The following is a 9,093-nucleotide window of genomic DNA, read 5'->3' on the forward strand; positions in this document are numbered from 1 at the left end:
CTTGGCAGAGAATATAAAAAGATAAGTGGCAAGCTATTGCTACATAGAAGCTTTGCCTAAAGGAAAAATCAGAGAAATCACAAGCATCAGGACAACCACGACCCAAGAGTCAAGGGAACGGCATGATGCTGCACATTAATCAATGTAAGAGAAGCTGATTAGGGAGTGAATCATATTCCTCTTTTCATCAAATGAGAAACAAACTGGAGAAATCGAAAGACTAATAAAATCGCATCTCTGCCTTATTAATCAGCATTTTCAAAGAAGCTCACTTGTGAGGAAAGTTTAAGAAAATCTTGGCACCCAGAGGAAAAATGTTTTAAGAACTTCTCTAAATTGTAAAACATTTGAGATTCTATGGATTTTCCTATGGAGCCTGCCTCATACTTTATACAAATTATATACCCGTGGAACATGCAAGACTCTTTCATCTAAAATTATTTCTCTCCTGGGGCACCTGGCTGGCTCCAACAGTTGAACGTCTGACTTTAGCTCAGGTCATTATCTCAGGGCTTGTTAGTTCGAGACCCACGTCAGGCTTTGTGCTGACAGCTCAGAGCCTAGAGCCTGCTTCGGATTCTGTGCCTCCCTCTCTCTATACCCCTCCTGTGCTCATGCTCTCCATCTCAAAAATAAATAAAAGTTAAAAAACAGTTGAAATTATTTCACTCCTAGTGTCGCCTAATTTTTCTTTTTTTGTTTCCTTTTTTTCCCTTCTATTTAACTCATGGCTTTGGATAACCATGCTTTATTTCTTCAAATCCATAATAAGTATTTTGTAAAATATTTCACTACTGTCTTCATTATGCTGATAGCCAACATGTGTTTTTCAATTAAAATTATTATGAAGGATTATCTCAGTTATAGATGAGTTGAATAGCATCACATCCCGTCACTGCAAGGTGGAAATTAAGAAAAGTTGAGAGGATCCTGGGAAGATGGCGGCGTAGGAGGATGCTGGAGTCACCGCGCGTCCTGCTGATCACTTAGATTCCACCTACACCTGCCTAAATAACCCAGAAAACCTCCAGAAGACTCGCAGAACAGAGTCTCCGGAGCCAAGTGCAGACGAGAGGCCCACGGAAGAGGGTAGGAAGGGCGTCGAGGCTGTGTGCGCTCCACGGACTGGCGGGAGGGAGCCGGGGCAGAGGGGCGGCCCGCCCGCCAAGCAGAGCCCCCGAGTCTGGCTGGCAAAAGCAGAGGGGCCGGAGGGAGTGTGTTCCGACAGCAAGCGGGACTTGACATCTGGAAGGTTATAAGCTAACAGCACTGCTCAGAGAACGGGAGGGCTGGAGGACAATGGGAGGGAGAGTTGTTGAGCCCCGGACGACAGAGCTCAGCTTGGAGGGGAACAAAGGCGCTTGCCAGCGCCATCTCCCTTGCTCATCCCCCAGCCAAAATCCCAAAGGGAACCAGTTCCTGCCAGGGAACTTGCTTGCACAGTGCAAACACCCAACGCTGTGCTTCTGCGGATCCATCCCTCTGGCAGGTCTGAGTGCCTCCCGGTGCCAAAGGGCCCCTGCCGAAGCGGATTTCCAAGGAAAAGTGAGCTGAGCCTGCCCCTCCCGCCCCTGTGCACCTTGCTGATCCACCCAAGCTAATATGCCAGATCCCCAGCACCACAAGCCTGGCAGTGTGCAAGTAGCCCAGATGGGCCACACTACCCCACAGTGAATCCCGCCCCTAGGAGAGGGGAAGAGAAGGCACACACCAGTCAGACACTGGCCCCAGTGGTGGGCTGGGGGCAGACATCAGATCTGACTGCGGCCCCGCCCACCATCGCAAGTTATTCAAGACAGCACAGGGGAAGTGTCCCGCAGTCCGGCACCACTCCAGGGACTATCCAAAATGATGAAACGGAAGAATTCCCCTCAGAAAAACATCCAGGAAATAACAACAGCTAACGAACTGATCAAAAATGATTTAAACAATATAACAGAAAGTGAATTTAGAATAATTGTCATAAAATTAATCACTGGGCTTGTAAACAGTATAAAGGACAGCAGAGAATCTATTGCTACAGAGATCAAGGGACTAAGGAACAGCCAGGAGGAGCTAAAAAATGCTATCAATGAGTTCCAAAATAAAATGGAGACAACTACGGCTCGGATTGAAGAGGCAGAGGAGAGAATAGGTGAACTAGAAGATAAAATTAAGGAAAAAGAAGAAGCTGAGAAAAAGAGATAAAAAAATCCAGGAGTATGAGGGGAAAATTAGAGAACTAAGTGATACACTAAAAAGAAATAATATACTCATAATTGGTATCCCAGAGGAGGAAGAGAGAGGGAAAGGTGCTGAAGGTGTACTTGAAGAAATAATAGCTGAGAACTTCCCGGATCTGGGGAAGGAAAAAGGCATTGAAATCCAAGAGGCACAGAGAACTCCCTTCAGACGTGACTCGAATCGATCTTCTGCTCGACATATCATAGTGAAACTGACAAAATACAAGGATAAAGAGAAAATTCCAAAAGCAGCTAGAGATAAACGTGTCCTAACATATAAAGGGAGACCTATAAGACTCGTGACTGATCTCTCTACTGAAACTTGGCAGGCCAGAAAGGCATGGCAGGAGATCTTCAATGTGATGAACGGAAAAAAATATGCAGCCGAGAATCCTTTATCCAGCAAGTCTGTCATTTAGAATAGAAGGAGAGATAAAGGTCTTCCCAAACAAACAAAAACTGAAGGAATTTGTCACCACTAAACCAGCCCTACAAGAGATCCTAAGGGGCATCCTGTGAGACAAAGTACCAGAGACATCACTACAAGCATAAAACATACAGACATCACAATGACTCTAAACCCGTATCTTTCTATAATAACACTGAATGCAAATGGACTAAATGCGCCAACCAAAAGACATAGGGTATCAGAATGGATAAAAAACCAAGACCCATCTATTTGCTGTCTACAAGAGACTCATTTTAGACCTGAGGACACCTTCAGATTGAGAGTGAGGGGATGGAGAGCTATTTATCATGTCACTGGAAGTCAAAAGAAAGCTGGAGGAGCCATACTTATATCAGACAAACTAGACTTTAAATTACAGGCTGTAACAAGAGATGAACAAGGGCATTATATAATAATCACAGGGTCTATCCATCAGGAAGAGCTAACAATTATAAATGTCTATGCGCCGAATACAGGAGCCCCCAAATATATAAAACAATTACTCATAAACATAAGCAACCTTATTGATAAGAATGTGGTAATTGCAGGGGACTTTAACACTCCACTTACAGAAATGGATAGATCATCTCGACACACGGTCAATAAAGAAACAAGGGCCCTGAATGATACATTGGATCAGATGGACTTGACAGATATATTTAGAACTCTGCATCCCAAAGCAACAGAATATACTTTCTTCTCGAGTGCACATGGAACATTCTCCAAGATAGATCACATACTGGGTCACAAAACAGCCCTTCATAAGTATACAAGAATTGGAATCATACCATGCATACTTTCAGACCACAATGCTATGAAGCTTGAAATCAACCACAGGAAAAAGTCTGGAAAACCTCCAAAAGCATGGAGGTTAAAGAACACCCTACTACAGAATGAATGGGTCAACCAGGCAATTAGAGAAGAAATTAAAAAATATATGGAAACAAATGAAAATGAAAATACAACAATCCAAACGCTTTGGGATGCAGTGAAGGCAGTCCTGACTGGAAAATACATTGCAATCCAGGCCTATCTCAAGAAACAAGAAAAATCCCAAATACAAAACCTAACAGCACACCTAAAGGAAATAGAAGCAGAACAGCAAAGGCAGCCTAAACCCAGCAGAAGAAGAGAAATAATAAAGATCAGAGCAGAAATAAACAATATAGAATCTAAAAAAACTGTAGAGCAGATCAATGAAACCAAGAGTTGGTTTTTTGAAAAAATAAACAAAATTGACAAACCTCTAGCCAGGCTTCTCAAAAAGAAAAGGGAGATGACCCAAATAGATAAAATCATGAATGAAAATGGAATGATTACAACCAATCCCTCAGAGATACAAACAATTATCAGGGAATACTATGAAAATCTATATGCCAACAAACTGGACAACCTGGAAGAAATGGACAAATTCCTAAATACCCACACGCTTCCAAAACTCAATCAGGAGGAAACAGAAAGCTTGAACAGACCCATAACCAGCGAAGAAATTGAATCAGTCATCAAAAATCTCCCAACCAATAAGAGTCCAGGACCAGATGGCTTCCCAGGGGAGTTCTACCAGACGTTTAAATCAGAGATAATACCTATCCTTCTCAAGCTATTCCAACAAATAGAAAGGGAAGGAAAACTTCCAGACTCATTCTATGAAGCCAGTATTACTTTGATTCCTAAACCAGACAGAGACCCAGTAAAAAAAGAGAACTATAGGCCAATATCCCTGATGAATATGGATGCAAAAATTCTCAATAAGATACTAGCAAATCGAATTCAACAGCATATACAAAGAATTATTCACCATGATCAAGTGGGATTCATTCCTGGGCTGCAGGGCTGGTTCAACATTCGCAAATCAATCAACGTGATACATCACATTAATAAAAGAAAAGAGAAGAACCATATGATCCTGTCAATCGATGCAAAAAAGGCCTTTGACAAAATTCAGCAACTTTCTTAATGAAAACCCTCGAGAAAGTCGGGATAGAAGGAACATACTTAAAGATCACAAAAGACATTTATGAAAAGCCCACAGCTAACATCATCCTCAATGGGGAAAAACAGAGCTTTTTCCTTGAGATCAGGAACACGACAGGGATGCCCACTCTCACCGCTGTTGTTTAACATAGTGCTGGAAGTTCTAGCATCAGCAATCAGACAACAAAAGGAAATCAAAGGCATCAAAATTGGCAAAGATGAAGTTAAGCTTTCTCTTTTTGCAAATGACATGATATCATACATGGAAAATCTGATAGACTCCACCAGAAGTCTGCTAGAACTGATACATGAATTTAACAAAGTTGCAGGATACAAAATCAATGTACAGAAATCAGTTGCATTCTTATACACTAATAATGAAGCAACAGAAAGACAAATAAAGAAACTGATCCCATTCACTGTTGCACCAAGAAGCATAAAATACCTCGGAATAAATCTAACCAAAGATGTAAAAGATCTGTATACTGAAAACTATAGAAAGCTTATGAAGGAAATTGAAGAAGATATAAAGAAATGGAAAGACATTCTGTGCTCATGGATTGGAAGAATAAATATTGTCAAAATGTCAATACTACCCAAAGCTATCAATGCAATCCCAATCAAAATTGCACCAGCATTCTTCTCAAAGCTAGAACAAGCAATCCTAAAATTCATATGGAACCACAAAAGACCCCGAATAGCCAAAATAATTTTGAAGAAGAAGACCAAAGCAGGAGGCATCACAATCCCAGACTTTAGCCTCTACTACAAATCTGTAATCATCAAGACAGCATGGTATTGGCACAAAAACAGACACATAGACCAATGGAATAGAATAGAAACCCCATAACTAGACCCACAAACGTATGGCCAACTAATCTTTGACAAAGCAGGAAAGAACATCCAATGGAAAAAAGACAGCCTCTTTAACAAATGGTGCTGGGAGAACTGGACAGCAACATGCAGAAGGATGAAACTAGACCACTTTATTACATCACTCACAAAAGTAAACTCAAAATGGATAAAGGACCTGAATATGAGACAGGAAACCATATATACACAATGGAGTACTACGTGGCAATGAGAAAGAATGAAATATGGTCCTTTGTAGCAACATGGATGGAACTGGAGAGTGTTACGCTAAGTGAAATAAGTCATACAGAGAAAGACAGATACCATATGGTTTCACTCTTATGTGGATCCTGAGAAACTTAACAGAAACCCATGGGGGAGGGGAAGGAAAAAAAAAGGGGGGTTAGAGTAGAAGAGAGCCAAAGCATAAGAGACTCTTAAAAACTGAGAACTGAGGGTTGATGGGGAGTGGGAGGGAGGGGAGGGTGGGTAATGGGTATTGAGGAGGGCACCTTTTGGGATGAGCACTGGGTGTTGTATGGAAACCAATTTGACAGTAAACTTCATATATTGAAAAAAAAAATAAAAACAAAGGATCAAAAAAAAAGAAAATTTGATAAGGCTTTAACATATTGGGTAAATTTGCAGTTTTGACGATTCCACTAATGAAATAATTTTTAATAAAAACCAATGAGTACATGCTAAACAAAATTAGTCAGAGAAAGATAAATATCATACGACTTCACTCATGTGGAATTTAAGAAACAAAACAGAAGAACATAAGGGAAGGGAAGCAAAAATAATATAAAAAGAGGGAAGGGGACAAAACATGAGAGACACTTACATATAGAAAACAAACTGAGGGTTCCCGGAGGGGTTGTGGGTGGGGGGATGGACTCAATGGGCAAGGGGCATTAAGGAAGAGTCTTGTTGGGATGAGCACTGGGTGTTATACACAGGGGATGAATCTCTGGATTCTACTGAAATTATCGCACTATATGCTAACTTGGATGCAAATTAAATAAATCATGAATAAAAGTTACTGAGTAGTGGCAGATGTAGTAAAAAAATTCTTTGTTGTTTTATTGTATCTTATATGAGGGACTTAGTGATGGAAAAAAGGAATCAGAGAGCTGTGATAGAATTGCTACAGCCTCTGGGCTGGCCTTGCTCTACCATGCACAGCAGCATTATCGAAGCTTCTTGGGTGTGAGAGTCATTAATGGGGTGAAATGAGTGAGTGCGCAAAATAATAGATGATCTGAAGTTAACATAAATCCAAAGAAATGAAAAACATTTGTACTATGCCATACACTAGGGATACAAAAGTAAACAATGGGTGGGCTTTCTATAAAGCCTCATAGTCTCATGAAAAGAAAAACCTGTGAATAGGTAACTGTCATTGAACTGCCTTTCATTCCTACTTGTCTACTAAACATTCTTTGTTCATTCAAAGTGCATGACATTCTTTGTATCACATGCTGTAAGAAATGTCTTCCTCCCTGGGTTATTTAGCAATCCTTGGTTTCCTTTTAGATCCCACTCCTCTGGCCGCTCCTCCCTTCTTTTGCCTTTTAACTGGATATTCTTCCAATCTCATTCCCAAACTTTTACTGTCTAGATATCAGACTATTATATTATAGTGTTTTGGGGGAGGATGGGTTGAGGGGAAGCAGAGTAAACTGTTGTAAAAGTCTAGATATGGTATGCAAGAGCTTCATGAATGTCATTAAGGCAGCTCTTGAAGCTTAATTAGAATTTCAACAGGTAGAAAATGACAGAACCGTGCTAATAAAATGGATGTAACGTTTCAATTCATAGAGTCACTGTTTAACTTGACTATGGCAGAAATAGGTGCAAAACGTATTTGAGATCTAGACCTGAATTTTCAAATTGAAAAATTGAAATTGAAATTGTTGGTCATTTAAAATTTGATGTCCTGATATTACCAGAAAAAAAAGTTTGCCAAGAATCCATAGTGGAAGTTTACTCAAATTCCAAATCTCAGTGTCATCTTGGATTCATTATTACTGAAAGCAATGAAAACTAATAATAAAAGCAGTCTTTTAGTTAAAATTCTAGGAATCTACAAAATTCTCATGCCAAGAGATAAAAATGCTCATATTTCAGAAGAATGCTTTCCTCAAGGAAGGGTTCATCTCACTAAGACTTTGATGGTCTGGGGGCACCTGAGTGGCTCAGTTGGTTGAACATCTGACTTGTGGCTCAGGTCATGATCTCGCCATTAGGTTCATGAGATTGAGTTCCACATTGGGCTCACTGTTGTCAGCCTGTCAATGCAAGCCAGCCTCAGATCGCCTGTCCCCCTCTCACTGTGTTTCCCCTGACTGCCGTCTCCCAAAAATAAATGGAAAAAAAAAAGATTCTGATGGTCTGTTAATAAGTAGAGTGAAATGCAATTTTTTCTTCTCTTTTGGAGTATCTTCATTCTCCCTAATCAAGAATTAAGTCAAGCAAAATCTGTCTTCCTCTTTGAAAATTTGTTTTAAGGTTTATGTTTCTTTCCAATGATTGCACATTTTGTGAAACATACACATACAAATTGTAGGTAGGCCAGAGATGGAACTCAATTATTTACATTGGAATTTTGTGGGAGTACATACACATATGTGACTTTTCTCTATCACTTAAATTCTTAAAAATTAACACTAAAAATGTGAATATCCACTTGTTTATTCATTCAAGTATTTATTAAAAATCTGTACGCTAAATAATATTATCTGTTTAATATTAATAAGTAACCCTTTGTCTTTTAAATTTTCTGCCATTTATAATTTCATGCAAAAACTGAAAATCTGAATCTTCTTTTTCTTGTTTTGGCTCTAATAGTATGGACATATTATACTTAAAAAAGTAGAAACCAGAAACTTAAGTCTTCAAATCTCAGCCCCTGGCATCTGTTTTTAGCCCTTTGTAAGACTTAAAAAACTCTAATACTGTTCCTTTCTTCCTGTAGCCAGTTCTGGTTTGGTGTTTTTCTTGATAATGCTTTGCCTGTCCATGATTACAGAATATCTAATACTGCCTTATTAAAATTAGGCTCATACCCTAGTTCATTGTTTTGATGAATGCATATTTTAAAAATATTCACACATCATTCTGCAATTAAATGCTATTAATCCCCAATTGACCATAAAATAAAACTATAAACTACTCATGTCAGAATTTGAGATATTCTACAGAGCAGCTCACTTTTCCTAATTAATATACCTGTATTTCAGTCATTAGGATTACAGACTTTAGGATCAGAGAATGACCTTAAACAGCAGTCTATCACTTACTAGATCTGAATTCAAGTAACTTAACTTCTACATGTCTTAATACTCCTGTATGTAAACTGAGGCCAAGAACACCTACCCCACAAGGTGGATGCAAAGATAAATTAATGTATTTTTCAAAATCCCAATCACTAGAAAAACAATAAAAAAGAATAGTTGTCATGATTCCTGATACCCAGTCCTGCTAGATTTCTTGACACTTATCTAGACTGATCTGCTTTTGGCCCCCTGTGCATACCAATTCAACCCAACTGAGTCTTCACTCAGAAGAGGTTGGTCCTTCCTTCAATGTTACCCT

The sequence above is a fragment of the Panthera tigris genome, chromosome C2, assembly GCF_018350195.1.
Source record: "Panthera tigris isolate Pti1 chromosome C2, P.tigris_Pti1_mat1.1, whole genome shotgun sequence".
NCBI lineage: Eukaryota > Metazoa > Chordata > Mammalia > Carnivora > Felidae > Panthera > Panthera tigris.